Source organism: Danio rerio, chromosome 25, assembly GCF_052040795.2.
Source record: "Danio rerio strain M-AB ecotype USA chromosome 25, GRCz13ab, whole genome shotgun sequence".
Lineage (NCBI taxonomy): Eukaryota > Metazoa > Chordata > Actinopteri > Cypriniformes > Danionidae > Danio > Danio rerio.
This window is the reverse complement of record NC_141045.1, coordinates 36,078,934-36,100,000: the sequence shown is the minus strand read 5'-3', so window position 1 is coordinate 36,100,000 and position 21,067 is coordinate 36,078,934. Positions and strand designations below refer to the sequence as shown.

General features: G+C 38.4%; 1 protein-coding gene and 1 long non-coding RNA gene across 3 annotated transcripts in view; both read right to left on the bottom strand.

The window, feature by feature from the left end:
- Positions 1–21,067, bottom strand: part of roraa (RAR-related orphan receptor A, paralog a) — a 512,855-nt gene that overhangs the window by 445,249 nt on the left and 46,539 nt on the right. The window lies entirely within an intron of this gene.
- Positions 8,207–13,299, bottom strand: LOC147837894 (uncharacterized). Its single transcript, XR_015526718.1, has 3 exons — positions 11,359–13,299; positions 8,516–11,219; positions 8,207–8,461 (listed from the first exon to the last, which is right to left on the bottom strand). It is a non-coding gene; the product is annotated as an uncharacterized LOC147837894 (long non-coding RNA).

Genomic DNA, 21,067 nt, shown 5'->3' with positions numbered 1-21,067 from the left:
ACAACCTTTCCGGTAATTTTCCGGAAAGGTCTGTATATGTGTGAACAGGTCCTTTTTGAAAATACCGGTAAATTCATTCTGGCTATTTTCCGGAAAGAGAAGTTGTAACATTACCGGTAATTTGCCGGAATGCTGCGCTGTGTGAATGCAGACGGAAGATTGCCGGAAAGAGCGCGTCCACGTCTAGAATGTGCTGACGTGAGACACCTGCTTTAGCCAATCAGAATAGTCAGACGCATTCACGTGCGTGCGGTTTATGAGAATAAAAGCCTTTTGAATATTTTTCCAGACACCTTTAGCTGCTAGATGTTAGTCAGATAACGTTTCTATGTTCCTTCTTAATGCTAACAGTGTAAATAATTATCGATAAAATGTTTATGATAATCCGTTGTTTGTTTACCTTCAAGCTTTGCGTGTGCCCGTGAGCGACCATAGCGCCAGCACACACACCTATCATGAACATCTCGACATGCGAAAGTGTTCCTCTATATGTTTTCATTAGAGTTGTACTCTATACTGATCCATCCGAAGAGTTTGTAATGTAGTCAAATGTTTACAAACACAAGCGCAGCCGTTTAGAGCTCATTTCTGGTTAATGATGTCAGAATTTACCGGCATTTTGCGATGGATGTGTGAATGATCTTTTCTGGAAAAATTCCGTATTGTCCTCGCCTGTGTGAACAGCGCTTTTTTGAATACATCGGTAAAGTCGTTCCGGAAATTTTCCGGATATTTACCGGTATCACTGTGTGAAAGGGGCTAAAGATGTGACTATACTCAAGTGTTTCCAAACTTTTCTAAGTTTCTTTTTTCAGTTGAACTCAAAAGAAAACCTGTAGCAACTGGCTTCCATTGATTTTAACCATAGTAAGACAAATACTAGGGAAGTCAATGGTTACAAGTTTTCCAGCTTTCTTAAAATATCTTCTTTTGTGTTTGACAGAAGAAAGAAACTCAGAAAGGTTTGTAACGAGTAAAGGGTGAGTAAAAAAAATTTTTGGGTGAACATTTTTTGGGTGAACTATCCCTTTAAGAATTTCAAGACACTTCTACGCGGCCTAAAGTGACATTTAAAGGCTTAACTAGATTTGTTAGCTTACCTAGGCAGGTTAGGGTAATTAGACAAGTTGTTGTATAATGATGGTTTGATCTGTAGAGTATCGAGAAAAAAAAATGCTAATAAGGGACTAATAATATTGACCCTAAAATGGGTTAAAAAAAATTTAAAAATGCTTTTAATCTACCTGAAACAAAACAAATAAGACTTTCTCCAAAAGAAAAAATATTATCAGGCCTACTGTGAAAATGTCCTTGCTGTTAAACATTATTTGGCAAATATAGAATAAAATAAAAATAAAATTAAAAGGGGGGGGAGGGGGTAATAATTATGACTTCAATTGTGTGTGTGTGTGTGTGTGTGTGTATATATATATATATATATATATATTTTTTTTTTTTTTTTTTTTTAACTTATTTATATTTATTTTTTTTCTGTCTAGCCCTAATGTTGGGGACTATTTAAATGTGTTTTGTTCTTCCCCACGTTCATGTTCATCGTTCATAGATGCACCACTGTCTGCACTCTCAGATTCCTCAAAAGTGTCCGACAGGATGACACGAGGAAAAAGTGAGCCAGAAATAAAGGAGAACCGAAATAAATTCCTCAGCAGAATCTGCAGGAAACTTTCTTGTGTCCGACCCTCTCGCAGCTGCAGCAGGAGGAGTAATGGGACGAGCGCTTTCCAGCAGTTAAAGACGAAAACGGCACGTTTCGCAATTGTTCTCTGAAGCGAGATTACTCCCCGGGGGGCTGAGACGGGTAACCTCGGCATGCTTCCCCTCGAATTTAAAAGACTGCAGATTAATAAATCATAATCCCCAAGTTACTACGACAACCCAGGACTGTTCTGTCACCTCTTTTTTGTGTTGGATCTCAAAACCTGCGGATCCCAGGAGGCCGGGCACATCCAGGCATTTATAAGCCGCATGAGGGATAAAAAAAAACAAAACAAACAGGTGGCATAAACCTCAGAGGGGCCCAGGCTCTCATGTCAAACACAAGTTTGAAAGGCGCGTTATTCGTGTCCCTTTCTTTCCTATTCTCGCCTTTTCCCACCTCCGATCCATGTTCTAGCTGCCACTGGGAATATGCTGCTCCAGGTGTTCATTGACTTGCATGAAGATGAAGTTAAGTTCTCACGCTTATGTATGCACTGGTTAAAAAAAAAAAAAATCTGACGTGCAAGAATCGATCTGTTGTAGTTAATATGCTCGCAGCATTCTTTCACCTTTTGTTGCACACACACAAAAAAAAAAAAAAAAAAAAAAACTACACAAAGAGAATGATGTCTTTTTTTAATTAAGGGATTCCTATGATTGTGGATTCAAATTAGATTAATAGTGCATATAAATAACCATCTGAGATATGAGAAACAAATGACGGATTTAAGAAGATGCAGACTAGAAGCAAGTCAAATGATCTGGAGATGCACTGAGATTATATACTTGAAATCAGAAGATGCACCAATGCTTTAGTTAAGAAATTGAAATCTCTTATTATAATGCTTTGAAGCCCAACAAGTTTATTTTTCTTGAATATAGCTTTTTTTCTTAAATTATTTATTGAGCTGTTTGATTGTCTTATTTTTGTGTGAAATGCTGTTAAAAATAAAGCTACCAACCAGGAGAATATTTAAGTCGTTAAATATTAATTTTGGATAATATAATACAATTTAATAAAACTTATTATAATATAATATAATATAATATAATATAATATAATATAATAAAATAGAATAGAATAGAATAGAATAGTTGTTATGGTCTTAAAATGAGCCGAAAGCATTTAAACTTAAAATAAGATGATGTGAATGTACCAATGCTTTAGTAAGGAAATATAAATGTCTATTATATAATATAATATAATAACTATTATGTCGTCTTTTTATCTTAAATGTAGCTTGTTAATTGGTTATTAAACTGTTTGATTTTCTTATACTGTGTGAAATTGTGCTAAAACTACAATCACCAAACACAAGAATACTCGAGTTGTTAAATCTTAATTTTGGACAATACAATGTAATATAATATAAGTTGTTATATATGGTCTTAAAATGAGCTAAAGCATTTAATCGTATAACAAGATTATGGTATGAATGCACATGTGCCATTGTAATGAAATATGTCTCAAATAAGTAATATCTTATCTATAAATGTAGCTTGATAATAAACCGTTAGATTTCCGTATTTTGTGTGAAATGTTGTTTAAACTAGAGTTACCGAACTTTAGAATAGTTAATTTGTTGAATCTTCTTTTAGGTATTATAATATAACATAATATAACATAATATAACATAATATAAGTTCTAACATACTCTTAAAATGAACTAAAGCATGTAAACTTACAACAAAATTATGGTATGAATTAAATCAGTATCACACATACAGCACATTCATATAGTCCACATTTTCTTATTTTCTTATTATTTTTTTTTACTCAATGTGCATACAATGCTAACTTACTACTTGTTGCTTGTTAAAATACACTGAAACTTATTTTAGCAAAACATTATGAAACGTATTTTGTTCCTGAAAAATAGTGAAGTATAATAAATATCAATGTGATTGGGCAAAACTAAAAGTTACTAAGACTAAAAATAAAGTCTTAAAAAGCAGCTTTTAAAGTATGTATCAGATTGCAAATCAAAATACACTGAAGCTTATTGCAATAAAACATACCAGTATGTATTTTGTTTCGAAAAAAATATATGGATAAAATAAGTATAAATGTGATTGGGCTTTTTTTTTTTTTTTTGAAATGGGCAAACTTAAGTTACTACAGCAAAAAATAACAAAACAAAAGCAGGTCTTAAAGTATGCTTTTGTTGCAATTAAGCTAATTTTATTGCTTTTTAAAATACACTGAAGATTATTCCAACAAAACATTATAGAATGTATTTTGTTATTTACAAGTAAAAATGTGATTGGGCAGTTTTATTTTTAAATGGTCTCACATAAAACAAGTTACTACGGATAAAGTCTTAAAAATACAAAGCAGGTCTTAAAGTACGTCTCTGATAACTAATTTTGCAGGTCAGATACCCAACTTTACCAAGTAAAAAAAGGTAAATAATCTAAATACAATCACAATAATCTTGCACAATCTGATTTTACAGCAAGCATCAAAATTATTTTTGAGTCTATGCAACAACCTTTTTAAAATGTGTAAAAACAACAGTTCGTGAGATTTATTTAGGACAACTTAATTGTTTTATGTTCAATCCTATTAAATTTGTACTAACAATCAAGTCAACTTAACTGGTTTGTGTTTAGAAACATGAATTAATTTACGGCTTACAAAGTGTAAAAATTGAGTAAAATGATCAGAAACAACACAATTGTTTTCTTCGGGACAACTTGAAGAATTCTTTGGGACAACTTACATTTGTTAAGTTAACTTAATCGATTTGAGTTGAGATGACATGAATTAATTGTGTGGAACCCTGCTTTTTTACACTGTAGTATTGTATTTCTAAAAAAAAAAAAGGATCAAGATGATTTATTTTTGCTAGAAATAAGATTGACTAGATGAAGAGTTTTTGCACTGTGTGATTCGAAGCATTGAGTAGTTTTAGCAAATGTAGAAGAAGGTGAGAGAAGGAACTGAGCGGAGAGAACGAAAAAGAGAGAGAGAGAGAAAGAAAAGAAAGAGTTGCTCGGAAAGCACACATGGCAGCGCTCGGAGGTGCCGGGCGAAAGTGAGGTGCTGTCGTTTTCAAGGACACTCCGTATCCCTGGGTACTTGTTGAAGAGGAGGAATTTTATTAACCCCAGTGGCTCGGCCTTCCATTTCTTCATCTTGCCGAAGCAAAAAAAAAAAAAAAAAAAACACCCGTCAAACCATTATACTACAGCATTGCTTTGAATGGCGAGAGCTAATTTGACTGGGGAGAAATTGCTCTATGCGAGGTCAAGATAATGCCACAACAATAGCAGAAATGGGCCATCGTAAAAATAACCGGACAGGGTAGAACAAAACTTTTTTTTTTTTTTTCGAAATGCAAAGTGCTCCATTTTTTCTGGGACAGCATGCGCCCGCTTGACTAGATAGAGTGAGCCCCATTGAGCATAAGAGAAGCGGATGTTGAGTTTTACTCCAAAGTGAAGTTGAACGTCTGAAGCTGCGCTGCGGAAGTTTCTGCAGTGTTTTTAAACTCTTGCAGAGGAGGTGACTTTAAAAACTCCTTGGTTTTTTCTTTTTTTTTTTTTAAACATCTCTGATAAATTTGTTGCTAAAACTGCTTTCTCATGGTAATAAGGTTGTCTATACACCAGAGTCTAAAGTGCGTCAGAAAGAACAAAATCAATTGATTTCAAGTAGGATGGGACATAAGAAGAGCTTTGAGAAACGTTCTACCCCAGGGGCTTTTTAAAGTCCGGACTCTGGCCTGGATCTGGTTCCTTTAGAGAATTCAATTCTGGACCCACCTCCCTTTCATATTTCAGAAGCACTAATTGAGTCTAAGGGATCAAAAAGCTAAGATGTACTATGCAAAATTGTTTTTATATTGTCTTTTAATGTATTTTTGGTGATGGTCCGAAATGAAACGGAAGGCAATAGCTTTTTTGTGTGATTCTGTTGTCATGACAACCAGTCAGCATAATTAGATGATGCTCTTCACTATAACGAGCGTTTTTATGGATGACAAAGACTGCTACATCCTAACCCTAAATGTTTTAACATCTGCTTTACTCTGGTTTTGCCCAAACTTTTTATTGGTCAAGATGCCAAAGTTTGGGATCTGGATTAAGACATTGGATTGAGAACCCCTGCTGCTGTACCTGAATCCTAGACACTTTAACATCCGCTTCACTCGGGCATCTTGCCCAATGAAAAGTCTGGCATCAGGGGACAAACTTCATCGTTCAAAATGTAAACAGTCTTGCGCTGTAGCTATCAAAAGATTTCTCAGTGCCAGAAATGTCTGCACCATACTGCGCGTTTAGATTTTTCCACAGTTTTGACAATGGATGCGAATTCAGATTTGAATTAAGAGTTTGAGAACCCCTGCTGTACTCTAATCCTAGACGAATAAACACTCTGGCATCTTCACCAATGAAAAGTTGGGCAACGTCAAGTCAAGTCAAGTCAAAGGTTATTTATAAAGCGCTTTTTAAAAACAACAAGTGCTTACCACTTCACAACATGACGCCTACCTACATTTCCGACTGTTTATCAAAATATAATCCAAACCGTTTGCTACGCTCTTCTAGCGCTGGACTTTTAGGATTTTACTCTGTAAACCTGATGCGATCTGGCGGCACTTCTTTTAGCCATTATGCTCCAAAATGTAGTACGGTCTCCCTCTTGAAGTGAAAGACTCCCCTATTCCTGTTTTTAAAAAGCGTGTTAAGACACATCTTTTTAAAACTGCGTATGAATACACAAGCTTTTAAGGTGTATGCATTATCTATATTGTTGTAGGTTTATGTGCGCATGTGTGGTGTGTTTGCATATGTAAGGACTATTGTGTGCGTGATCATGTGGATAAATGCTTATATTTTGTGTACATGAATGCTTTTATCCGAGTATATGTGACAAGTTTATGTGGTCTATTTTAATGCTTTTTTGTTGTTGTTTGTGAGGCACTTTGAGTTGCATGCATGTTGGAAGTGCTATACAAATAAAATTGATTATTATTATTATTATTATTATTATCATCAAAGTGCTGTACACACATACATCATCTAAAACTGAGGACAAATACAATATATACATGACTCTCATATAGTATTAAAGGAGTAAAAGTGGGTTTTAAGACTAGATTTGAAAACAGAAAGGGTTGCGGCTCGTCTAACATTGCAGTGGTGGCCCCCAAATTTTGGAACAATTTGCCTCTCAAAGGCACTGTCCCCCCTGGTTTTTAACCTTGAGCATGGAACAGCCAAAAGTAGCTGATCAGTACATCTAAGTGCCTTTGATGGAGTGTACAATTGGATTAATGAGGACAAGTATCTTGGTGCTAGTCCATTTAGGCACTTAAACACCAAAACTAAAATTTAAAAAGGGTTGGTATCAGGGGACAATTTTGATCATTCAAAGGTAAACTGCCCTGCGCTGTAGCCATCAAAAGATTTCTCAGTGCCAGAAATTTAGATTTTTCCACACTTTTGACGTTGATTAAAATTCAGATTTGAATTAGGATTTTGAGAACCCCTGCTTTACCCTAATCCTAGATATTTTAACATCCACTTCACTCTGGCATTTTGACCAATAAAAAAAAGTTTGGGCAGGTGGGAAGTTTGATCTGGGGACAAATTTGATCGTTCAAAGGTAAACTTCCCAGCGTTGTAGCCATCACAAGATTACCCAGTGCTAGAAACGTCTGCACCTTACTGGGTCTTTTGTTTTTTTCCATACTTTTGGCACTGATGCAAATTCATATTTGAATTAAGACTTTGAGAGCCGCTGCTCTACCCTAATCCTAAACATTTTAACATCCGCTTCACTCTGACATCTTGACCAATGAAAAGTGTGGGCAATTGGGAAGTTTGGGATCAGGGGACAAATTTAATTGCTTGAAAGGTAAACTTTCCTGTGCTGTAGCAAATAACAAGATTTCTGAGTGACAGAAAAGTTTGCACCTTACTGCACGTTTTGATTTTTCCACACCCTTGAGGTTCATTAAAATTCAGATTTAGACCTTTGGATTGAGACTTTAACCACTGCTCTACCCTAATCCTAAACGTTTTAACATCCGCTTTGCTCTGTAGTTGCCCAAACTTTTCACTGGTCAAGATGCCAAAGTTTGGGATCAGGGGACAAATTAGATTGTTCAAAAGGTAAACCGTTCAGGGCTATTTTGCTGAAATGGAAGGATTCTCATCCTCCCACTCATGCTCAGTGGATTAGAGAAATTATGTCTTGTCTTTATTTAGAAAAAATCAGGTATTCACTAAGAGGGTCAGAGGGGATTTTTTTTTAAGGTGTGGCAACCTTTTATTGATTTTGTGGAAAATCTCAAATAATTTGATTTTGCTGTTCATATGGTGTGTATGGTTATCTGTTAGTTGAATAAATGCTTTTTCTTTTTTTCTCTCTTTTTTTATTTATTATATTTTTATTATTATATTTGTATGTTTTTTTTTTATTTTTATTTATTGTTATTATTGTTATAATAATTATTATTTCTTTGTATTTATATTTAAACCTACATGTACAATTGTAAATTTTTGGCTAATGTGAGTGCTATCTCGCTGTTGGAATGGTATGGGTTTGGGGTTTATATTGTTGTTCTTTCCCATTTGAAAAACTGAAAAATCAATAAAAAAATATTTAAACAAAAAGCTAAACCGTTCTGTGCTGTAACCATCAAAAGATTTCTCAATGCCAAAAACGTCTGCACTGCGCATTGATGCAAATTCAGATTTGCATTAAGACTTTGAGAACCCCTGCTCCACCCTAATCCAAGACACCCGCTTCACTCTGGCATCTTGACTAATGAAAAGTTGTGACAATTGGGAAGTTTGGAATCAGGGGACAAACTTGATTGTTCAATAGGTAAACCATCTTGCGCTTTAGCTATCAAAAGATTCTTTCACGCTTTTGAAATTGAAGAAAATTCAGATTGGAACCTTTGACTTGAGACTCTGAGAACCCCTGCTCTACCCTAATCCTAGATTATGAAACATCCACATTACTCTGGCATCTTGACCAATGAAAAGTTGGGCAAAGTTTAGGATCAGGGGACAAATGTGATCGTTCAAAGGCAACCCATCCTGCGCAGTAGCCATCAAAAGATTCCTCAGTGCCAGAAATGTCTGCAACTGACTGCGTGTGTACTAAAACTTCGACTAGGAGACGGTGCCTTTCCTCATGTCTTTGTGGAACAGGACATGGCAGTATGACAACATCCTGACAACCCCCCTGCTCTTCACCGACGACACGAGACTCCAGCGATCCACTATAATTAACCCTGGTCCGAGTCCAGCTCAGGTAGAGAGTGAAAGAGCAGAGACTGCCAACGCGTCTGCCAGACGGTCCGCATTCCCCAGTGGTCTTTCTCTGCACGAGAGACACTTTGACACTCTCCTCCGCGTGCCGGCTCGCGATAGATTCAGCAGACAGCTCCATTCCAACCTTCTCCATCTGCGGCAGTCATTATTAGATCCACGACAGGGTGACTCCCGGTGTCGCCCCGCAGTCTCTTTGTGTAACAAGAATTGCACCGGTTAAACAAATAGAGAGCGCATGAAAGGACTTGGCTACTCTTTGAATATCTAACTTGGGTTTAAAGCCGGGCAGAAAACATCCAGACAAGGGAGACAAAAAAATATTGTGCATATCGAAGATGTTCAGCTCCTCTTTCAGGGTGGAGGAGGCCCGCAACGAGGAAACAATGACGAGTTAATTATGAAAGACAAAAATGGCGGCGAAAGATTAGTTAGTATTCAAATCCGTTTCTGTGTCTGGGGATGAGAAGCGGGAACGGCTTAGCAATGCTTAAAGATCTGCAGGCAAAACACTTCTATTCTGCCTTTCAAGTCCTCTTCGTACATATTCCCTCCGCTTTTTATTTTGATATCATCACTAAAAATGATGTCTGGGGATGGACTGAGTCCATAAGCTGCTCATTGTCTTCAGTTTGACCAGGTGCTTGGCACCGAATCGCACAGCCGTCACACTGCCAGCAGCGGTTGGCTTCAGTGCAGTTCTGCAAACATATCATTCTCCTCCAGTCCTACGAGGAGACGCAGAGGAGGCACATTACAAACAGGTATAACAACGAGGAGGCCGTTGTAATGGTTTCTGTCAGCAAGAAGAGTTGGAAATTTCGGATTACCTCACTCTGAGATTTTCTGACAGTACTGGTTTCTAATTTGTGTAAATATTAACGTTATATAAAAATTAAATATGACAACGTATGAGGGGAAAATACATATCAGTTTTTTTTTTTAAAAAGTCTTTAGTAGTTTATTTTAACAGTTTCTAAGTTGAGATCGAACATTGCAGCTTTTGTATGAGAAATTTAACCAGCCAGACAAACATGGCTCAACCATTGAATTTGGGGTGGGACAATCTGTTGTTGTTGTTGTTTTTTTCTCTTGCTAATTGTAAACAGGGGTTGTGAGAGAAACCTGTAGAAGGTTTTAGTTCTGTGTTTGTTGATATGTCTGTCTGGTCGGGATCTTCAAACAATTGCACAACCACTGGTATTTGGTGGGGGTTTGGTATTGTGGCCTGCCGTACCTTTGGCTAATTCAAGGCAGGGAATGTCAGAAATGTTTTAACTTTGTTTGGTGAAGCTAGTCACTTTTCAGAAGCTAGCACTCTTCAGAATAAAAACTAATACGAATTATAAAAAGTTTTGTTACTCGCGGAGTTTCCCATCATAAGTAAATTACAGATGTTAACCACTCTACACACAAACAATGACACACATGAACAGTATATACAAGTTTTAATATTGACCTTAAATACAGGGGGAAAAGATACTAAACTAAAAATGTACGACTTTTCCAGAAGAAATGCATTATAGGAAATTCGACATTAATTTCCTTGCTCTGGTAAACATCGCTTGGGAAATATTTCACAGGAGGGTTAATAGTTTTGCTACGCACAAAACTATTAGTTTTATAGTAGCTAACTATGTAGTAGTTTTGCTACGCAGACAAAACACAAACAGGGGTGTAGTAAGAGGAGGGAACGGGTGACAGAATGCACAGGGCCCTGGCAATTTAGTGGCCCAGTTTCGATAATGTTGTGTGTATATATTTATATATATTTAACTTACACTCATTCCGACGATACTGAAAACAGTCATGTCTTATGTTTGGCTGTCCTTTGACTATGGCAAACTCGGCAAATAAGATAAGAGCTCATAATTCAATTACGTGATTCTAAACAAGATAGCATTACAAATCCTACAGAAAGAACAGTGTGCTTAAGAGGTCAGTCTTACATCTGAGCTGTCAGCCAGCAAATTTATACTACAAGTAGTGAATTTTAATATACTGACAAGTTGACCAACGTGTTGAGGAATCGTTTGCGTGTACAGAATTGCACCCAATGAAAAACAAAGCTCAGGGTTTTTTTTTTTTTTGGTCATTGAGGAAAAAGGAAAGAGATTTTTAATGACATTTTACAACTAAAAGGGACTGTACCAGGGGTGTCCACACACGGTCCTGGAGGGCCGGGGTCCTGGAGAGTTTAATTCTAGCTGCTTCAGGTGTGCTTGATTAGGGCTAATCAAGCTCTTGCTAGATATACTACAAACGTCCTGGAAGGCGTGTAGAAGCAAGTTGGAGGCAAACTCAGCAGGACACCGGCCCTCCAGGACCGAGTTTGGACACCTGCACTATACTATGATACTGCAAATATGAGATAAAATGACAAGTAGCAAAACTCTAAGAACAAATAAATAAGCTGAACACCTTTCTATGCATTTCGATGTGCTCTGGCTACAGGCAATAGCAAAAAAGTCTGATTCTTACAGGCAGGGTATCTGAAATTAATTGGTTGAAAAGACTCCATTCTTTCAAAAGTACTAACAGAATTTGTAATCGAATCATTAAGGAACCCAGAATCAATATGTGAAAACCGAACTGGCAAATTCCTAACGGCTCCCATCTCACGGAATCAATCACAAAATTAAAAATTAAACGCTTCGACTTCTCTGGGGGAAAAATAACGTGGTGTATTTTTTGATTAAATACATCTTGACAATTGCAAACTTCATCTGAAAGGGATTTTAAAAGATATTACTATTATTTTAGTCTGTGCCACGCAATGTCACAACTCTGAAACCCATTTTTTCTGTGACGAGCACAATTGTTCATGATTCAAGTGTGCATCTGTCCTGTTTAGCTTAAGGCTATGGGTTTAGTTCCTACAGTACAGTTCCTTCTAGAGTTCTCGGATGTTCAAAGAACAGGAGGTACTATTCAAACTTGTCTTCTAATTTCCTGATTCCTTGACAATCACCTACTAAAAAAAGTGCTCCTAAAATGAGCCAAGAGAGGCCAAAGAGGTCAAGGTCATCTTCAAGAAGTTCTTGTTAACCTACAGTTCACCTACTCAGGTAGACAGTGCTCCTACCTGTACCCTCATGTTCAAGTTGACTGTAATGCAATATACAATTAGAGCTTTTGGTGCACTGTGAAGAAGATAAGGACAAAAAAAAAAAGTGCCAGTGAACTGATTCCGTGTCCATGGCGCTGGGTCAAAAAAGCCTCAGCGTTTAAAAGGAAGGTTATAAATACTCTGTGCACTCTGAGTCAGCTGTGCACAAAATACCCTTCTGTTCCTCCTGTCACCTCCTGGTACCTTCACGCTATGTGGACATATCGGAGCAGCAAAGGGAAGGAGGGATGAAGAGAAGAGAAGGGAAGAGATGAGAGGGAATGGGGAGGGGAGGTGGACCAGGGGGTGAGGGATAAATTAGCCAAACCACTTAGGTGATTTCAACTAAAATTAGCCATAGTGCCTGTGGGCTCCATCAATTCTCAACTTCCCGAAACTCTGACAAGCACGAGGGCAACTTTCTCCCCGCGTCCCGGAGAGCCACTGCTCCCTCCCCATTCCTCATCTAATTCGTGGAAGACTCTTTCTTCTCCAATTAACATCTTAGCATCAGATGAGCGAAGCTGGACTACTTAAACTAGTCATCCAGAGCTGGACTGTAGGCGTCCAGCATACTGAAGGACTACACGGTTACTTCAACCATCTTTAACACTTCCAAAAGAGGGGCTTCACAACAATGCCATAAAAAGAGTTGAGAAGAGTAGTGGCAATCAGTGTCCCAAATCGTAACTGGACCCAAGAGACCAGCAAAGGTACTAAGCGTATACTCGTACCGCAATCCCCCAGGGAACAATTTTTGGTTCTGTAGATCTGGAAGACAGAAAGTGGCGTCTACCAGAGTATGCTTAGACCCCTTTGCAGAAAGCTGGTCACACACTTTAAAGAGTTAACACCAAACATTTTGGTCCAATTTGCACCACCCACTGATCAGGCATGAACGATTTTGAGTTTATTTTTGCAAAAAGTTGACAGTCAAATATATGGTCTCACCAGAAACCATCAAGAGTAGGGGTGCCTAATCCTGCTCCTGGAGATCTTCAGCTGGAACCTTGATCAAATCTTGCATCTGTCTTTAATTACCAAGTGCTCCTGCAGGTCCTACTTAGTTGGTTTAGTTTTTAGTGTTGGATCAAGTTTGGAGCTGAACTCTTTAAGGTAGATCTCCAGGAACCGGATTGGGCACCCTTACTCTAGACCAGGGGTCACCAATCTCCTTCCTGGAGGTCTGGTGCCCTGCAGGATTTAGCTCCAACTTGCCTCAGCACACCTGCCTGGGTGTTTCAAGTACACCTAGTAAGACCTCGATTAGCTTGTTCAGGTGTGTTTGATTAGGGTTGGAGCTAAAATCTGCAGGACACCGGACCTCCAGGAACAAGTTTGGTGATCGTTGCTCCAGATGGTTTCTGGTGAAACCACAGATTTGCTAACTGTAAAAACTATTGCAGAAAAACCTCAAATTGGTTCATGCCGGATCAGTGCGTGGTGAAAATTGGACAAAAATTTTGACGTTAACTTTTATAGTGTGTGAGACCAACTTTCTGGAAAGGCGTCTAAGCCTACTCTGGGAGATGCCTCTTTCTTACAGAGTTCAGATATTGCTGTAATTAAACACATCTTAATTAATTAATCAGTTTTCAGGGAAGAACTTTTCAGGCTGAAGGGTGGTTAGACTATTTTGGAAATTAACTCTATAGGAATGTGGCGCCTAGGAAAAGAATTGCTCACTCTTGCAATTAAGAAAGATGCTTGCAATAAACAAAATTACTAGGCCTGTGTAAGTTAGGCCATACTCACACTATGTACAGTTGGCCTAACCGGGCCAAAGCACACTTGTCCCTCCTCCCGTCTCCCCTGACGGCCCGCAATCACATTACAATCGGGCCTGGGCCCGCTTACGTCATCGATGCTGCACTGTTCAGTAAGTCCTTTCGCTCAACACTGTAGAGATTTCTCTAGTTATATTGCTTTAGTCCTTAGGGAAGCGGTGATATGCGGTCAGATATTATTTCGCCGAAGAGATCCACCACTTTTGGCACTCATAAACAATCATAAAGCTCTCGCGCTGCAGGAATTAGGAGGTTTGCTGAAGGTGCAGCTGTCGTGCAGTGAGGGGTTTGCGTATTTAATAAACTACGGCAGTTTGCGTTCACTGAACAGTAAGAATGATTAATAAATCCATATGAAACAGTCCCTTAAAAGTCACGTCTTGCTTTCAGTTTCGGGCTTTGGCGCGTTTTGCACTCACACACAAAGCCCAAGCGAACCACGCTCTGGCACACCTCTTCCAACCGGGCCAGGGCCGGCCAAGTGAATCGTGCCTGAGCCCGATTCAGCGCACTCACACTTCTCAAACGATCAGGGAAACGGGCCTGGGCACGGTACGGATAGCATAGTGCAAGTAAGCGCTTCCTTTATTATTGTCGAGTCAACAAATTTTTTTATTCAGGCCAACAAATATGAACAGGTTTTATTATTACTCGTTATTATTTGATACACGTGTTGCTCACCACGAGTTAAACAGTACTGATCTGGGATGGATGTCATTCTGCATCTCAACAAATGAGATGGGTCTAACGCTCACTCTAAACACAGGTCGCTCTAGTTTACTCCCAATATGTTTTTCAAGTTAAGCTAATTGAGCAATTGAATAATTGAGGTAAATCTTCAGCAAATGCGTCACACATTCCTCATGAATTGCCAACATTCACTAATTTGCATCGACTTCATACGTATACTTAATTCTGCATTTGGTGTAAACTCAGCATATTAGAATACATCCGCCACTAAAGTGAAGTGAAGATTTCCTGTGCTCAGGTTAGTAGTGAACACTGTATTTTTGTAATTATGAACACAGTTCATGCATAAAGCTCTTGTCTATCGAGCTGGTTATCTGAGAACAGTGTGGTGCAAGGACAGGAACTGAGAACTACTGACATTAAGATCACTTAAATAAGCTTAAATAAGCAAATAGCTTTGATTTTAGATTTGATTACATTAATGTTTAATATATTTTGTAACTGTTAATAAGTATAAGGAATACTGCTATAAAAAAACCCATCAGTTGTTAATGCACATCTTTTACTACTTTTTTCCATTGTTTAATTGTCTATAAGTATATAAATATCATGGAAAAATAATCTGATTAATCCCATTGTAAAATTGTATTCCTTGCCCAGCACTAATAAATATACAACAGGGATGACTTTATATATTCCCAAAACTTGTACCATCTGCAAAACAAAGCATATGCTTTACACAGGACGTTCGCAAGATTCCCGAGATCAGGCCTCCCAGTGGGACAAGGGATGGACAGGTTTCATTCAGCCCAAACGGCACAGATGTGCCCATAAACCCGCGTCACGGCCCGTCTCGGAAAACGCACCACGCTGTATGATTAAGGAAGACAAATGACTGTGAAGAGCTGTTCTCTCTCGCCCTCTGATTCAAAGAGACGGTTGAGTGAAACCAGTCTCTCCGAGACTGCACCAATATGTGCCGCTCTGCCTCACATGCTCCCTGCCTCCCTCTCTTTCTCCCAGGTGTTCCCTCCGTCTGTTGACTCACTCAGCGCTTGTAGAACTAAAATCACTCGCTTTCATTCCAGTCTTGCCTATACCAGGTCATTCGACACAAACGGGCTCCCATTTGTCTTTCTAGATGCGCAAGAAATTATTTTAAAAATAAATTACAGAAAAGTCAGCAATTAATTAATTCATTAATTATTTTTTGCTTGACGTAACAGGCCTTGGACGTCAGTTTCCAACTTCTTGCCATATCAGAAAATACACATCACTGATTAAGTTTGTTCAGTTATTATACTGCAAGTCAGCCTGGTTTTCTTATGAAAATGTTACGGGAATAAAACAAATTATTGGTACAATGACAGCATTTTGACAAGTTAGAAATGCTTCTTGCAAGTGTACACATTTATGAAACTGATAAAGTTCGCACAACTGACTGAACAGACAACATCTTGCATATGCATAATACATGTTCAGTGTATTGGCATTTAAGAGTACTTGACAAACCAAATTGACAATAATATAAGACTAGAACCAAAAATGTCTGTACACATACACAAATCTTACTTGTGAAAAGGGATTGTTTTGGTAATGTCAATTTCAAAAATATAAAAAGGAAAAACATTTGACCATGAATTATAAAATTACTATTTATTATTATTTGGGCCCTAATAAATAAATTAGTGCTGGAAAACAAATCAAATTTTACATCATAATTAATCATGTAATTTTTTCTACAAAAATTTGTTGCAATGTCACGTGCAAAATTCAACAAAGAATTCAAAAATTATGTATTCCACTATAGTTTTGGTATATGAAAAAAAAAAAAAAAAAAAAAAAAAAAAGTATTAACAATTTTAGGGTGTTTTTATAGCATATTCCCAATACCCAATATAGCATTTTCTTAAATATATATGTAATCAAATTAAGTCTAAAACCAAAGCTATTTACTACTGCCACAGTCATTACATTCTCATGGTTCTCAGTTTATGTCCTTGCACCACAGTTTTTAAATAACCATTTCAATGAACTGTTCAGAATATAGAAATACAGTGTTCACTACTTGTTCTAATTTTTCCCTACATATTCAGGTTAGCAGCAAGTGATGCCGTGCTCCACGATATTGTGACCCCAGCAATAAGGCTGATTTACAGTATACTTCTGTGTCAAGGGCCTGAGTATGGTCTGGTGCAGCCTTCGAAGTCGCAAAACCCTCACTGTGGCTGATGCTGTTGTGCACCTCTCAAAAGAAATGTAACTACACCTAATGAGATGTTTACACTTAGCTGATAATCAATAGAGCAAAATTGGCATCCTGTCCTGGGAGAGAGCCCTGAGCTTGTAATATCCTCAAGCCCGGGGCTCCCTCCTGTTAGAAGGGCGAGAGGGGAGTTCGAGCTCAGGTAGGTCTCAAGAACTTGTCGCCATGTGAGAAGTGTTAACTAAGGTTGTCTTGGGTGATAATTTGGTTTAGTCGTTTGGCTATGGTGTATGTTTTTGGATAGTGGGAGGAAACTAGGGAACCCACGCGAATACGGGGAGAACATAGAAACTCCACACAGAAATGCCAACCGATCCAATAGAAGGTTGGACCAGCGGTGTTCTTGCTGTAAGGCAACAGTCCTAGCCACTAGGCCATCGTGTCGCTCTATTGGGAGAAAAAAAAAAATGAGGGGGGGTGAAGCTTTAAGATGAAGATAACTGGAGTGAAAAACTTTGGTTGTTTATAATGCTTCTGTGATCATCTAATTGAGCAGATTAAAGAGCTAATGAGTTGCCAGCCGTGTTGATCATAAGCATGTGACCCTCTCGAAATCAGTTTATAAATAAACCACACGTAGTGCAAGCTCTATGATTGGTCGGCTTGGTAGCGGTGACGAGCATGGGCGATGCTGAGAGCCGTGAGAACAATAGAGCGATTGCTTACAAGTGTCCAGTCCTGTGAAGGAGCTCCAGATGTTTTGCGTTTACCTTATGATTAAAGTCCACTAGCTCCTACCTCTGAATGAGCAAATTTTACCTACTTGTATATTAAGGTAGCATTCAAAAAACAAAAAAACAAGTGTTATTGCAAAGCAACAAACAGCACGTTGAAGTACAAACACATGGCTACATGGGTCACGGCGATCACTCGATGCAGAAGTATAAACCAGCCTTTTAGCTCATTTAAATATTCTCATTAGTCGAGATTCATGATGACGTCCATCCCAAGCCAGTACTGTTGAACATCCGACAACTCCTCTGACCCGTTGTTTGTCTGAGTGTGTAGTCAGAACCAGTGAGCAATGGACTTTTAAAATAATAAAAATAATAATAAAAACTTTATAATTTCCAGAACCACTAAAATAAATATAAACAAACAAATCCACACATTCTACTAAATTATTTAGAAATTGTTAATTGTACATTTAATACTCATTACGAAATTTACAAAAGTGCAGTCACTGTCGTGTGATTTGGAATCAAATTTAATACTACTAGTGTCATAAACTCCAACAGAACATCACTGATAGGTTTGTCCTTGTGTTGGACAGGTACAATGTGTCCGCCCTTCAGAAAAAAAGAAAAAAAAAAAAAGAATGGCCGGCATATGGGGCAACTTTTATGCCCACCTGGTTCCCACAAGCGCCCTTTCTCTCTCTGCCCAAACCAAATGGCCAACCCTAGTCTCTATCCTAGCAGACAGGTGGCCAACCTGCCCTGAAAAATTAATTTCGCATTTATTGTTAGTGTGTGTCAGGCCTCTCTCCGGACAGCTTGTACAACGGGGCCGCATCCCATATGGTGCCCTATGTAAACCAATTCATCACCAATTCCAAAAAGATAATGATACTTCTGATTAACATTCAAACACACTATACTGCTTGTTCAATCTAAGCAGCTCTGGGAAATGTTCATGTTATTATCAGCACACTGCTACGCATATGCTCAAAACAAACTCAAAAAGGCAGAAAATGTGCTGTTTTGACTCGCTATGACATAAAATCAGACACGCGTACATGGAGAGTAAGGGGGGGAAAAAAAAGCCCTGACAGCTTCGGTTTCCTGCCTGACTGCCTAACCAGACCCACAGACCCCGAACAGATGAAGACATTTCCGAGGATCCGCCGTAGAGCGTTCAAACCAGCCGAGCAGACCAAAACTGACCTATTCCTTAATCGCTTTTAATAAAGACAATGTGAGCTGGCGGTTCCGCTGAGACATCGTGCTCCCTGGCCGCGAACAGCCACAAAAACGAAGCTGATGAATCCCAATTCAGGAATTGTGAATTCTGAATCGCTCATCTCCCAGTGTACCTTCCCCCCAACAGACTTCCCATATCCGTTTGGCCAATTAATGGGAATATTACTCCAATTAAAATGTCACGTTCGACACGAATATCATGCGAGGATGGCTTTGTGGGGTTGTTAAATTCAGTGCGGGAGGCACCGCTGCCAGAAGTGTAATTATAAAATGCCACAAAATAATTTATTTAGACAATTTACCGTCATTACATGTGACAGATTTGCGATAACAAGCCTAAACACAAGTCCAAACTGTGCAACAGAGCCAAGACTAGAGCGGATTTTATATAATTCAATACGAGTCAATGTAATTAAGAAATCTAAGAGCTGGTTTTGGCAATTAAATAAGGAAATTGATTTGTTTGTAGAATCATAGCACATGGTGAGCAATTTAACCAGTGTTTGGTACACGTTTATTTCTAATGTATTATAAACTGCTGCCTGATTTCATAAGCAAACGGCAGTGAGGGCAAGAAGAAACTGTATTGACTAAGGGTGTAATGATGCGCGTTTTCGTATTGAACCGTTCGGTACAAGACTTTCGGTTTGGTACGCATTACAAACCGAACGATTCGATCCACACTAACATCTACAAAGATAAAAAGGGAACAAGTACAAAATATAATGTTTTCAGGGCAACAACGCTCAACATGGCATCCCAAATGACCCGCTTCCCCGCTGTCATGTTAAACACTAGACCATCGCTTTTGAACTCAGAATATCTATTAAAGCATGCACTCATTGGCCATCTTGCTGGCTTCTGTGTCAGCCTGCTTGTGCTGGCTCCGCTCCTAGACCCCGACACAGAACAGCCAATCTCAATAACCTGTTCACATATCAACACACCCACCCACCTCCAAACACTACTCCAGGCACGCGCTACACTAGCTCGCAAAATGGCTAGTAATGTTAATGTAATCCCAGACATCCCAAGTCTCCCAGAAGCTTCGGGAGACTCCTGGATGCCCACAAACGAATGATAATCTTTGCACGTGTGCGTGCAAAAGTACTTTGCATGCAAACGGCCCCACCGCTCTTCAGATACGTCACGCACCATCACTGCTACCAAGAGAGTGGTGGAGAAAAAAAAAAAAAAAAAAAAGTTGTAGAGATCTTTATCGGTAGTGGAAATGTCGTGTTTTAAGAAAATGTTAAATGTAATAGAGCCCCGATACATTATTCCTTCATAAGCCCATTTCAGTTGGATAATTCCTGCTTTCAGATCCACTGAAATGGCAGGTGACAGTCAAATCAAGTGAATCTGTGCTGTCTGAAGAAAAAGGTGGACGCTCATATTTCTGAAAATAAATAAATAAAAAAATACTTAAAAATGGATTGAAACTGCGCTCTATATAAAAACTAAATTATTCTTTTCATTTTATTTTGTTTAACTACTATATTACATTTATTTTTTATAGGAAGCTTTTTGGTTTTGAGCATAAAGGAGGATGTTTTGTTTGCTGCCAAGCAGAAACCCCAGAAGTATAGCTCTATCACTGTTTAAAGTATAAAAAAAAAAAAAAAGATTATACTTTTATGATGTTAGTTTTAATGCATTAAAAAAAATTAAATCAGAGAAATCCTCTGGCTTTTTTCTTTTTTTGCTGTATCGAAAACGTACCGAACCGTGACACCACTGTATCGTACCGAACCATGATTTTAGTGAACCGTTACACCCCTAGTATTGACCTTACCAATATTCATTCATTCATTTTCCTTCGACTCTATTTCAGAGGTCACCACAGCGGAATGAACCACCAACTATGCCAGCATGTTGTACGCAGTATTGGGAAACATCTATAAACTCATTAACTCAAACTTGTGCATTACAGACAATTTAGTTCACCCAATTCACCTATAGTGCATGTGTTTGGACTGTGGGGGAAACTGGAGCACCTGCCAACATGGGGAGAACATGCAAACTCCACACAGAAATGCCGACTGGCCCAGCTGGCACTCAAACCTGTGACCTTCTTGCTGTGAGAGTCTAGGTGCCTAACATTTATTATTCCCTGTCAATCATCAAAACAACAAGTGTAACACTGTTTTTCTGTAATGTGTCCAGTTTTTTTCCGTTTAAAATCTAAATGGTAAAAATGTCAAAACATAAGACAAAAAGGACACGTTCTACTGTACAAAAATGACTATTTGCTCTGATGCTTGAAAAATGACTAGAGCTC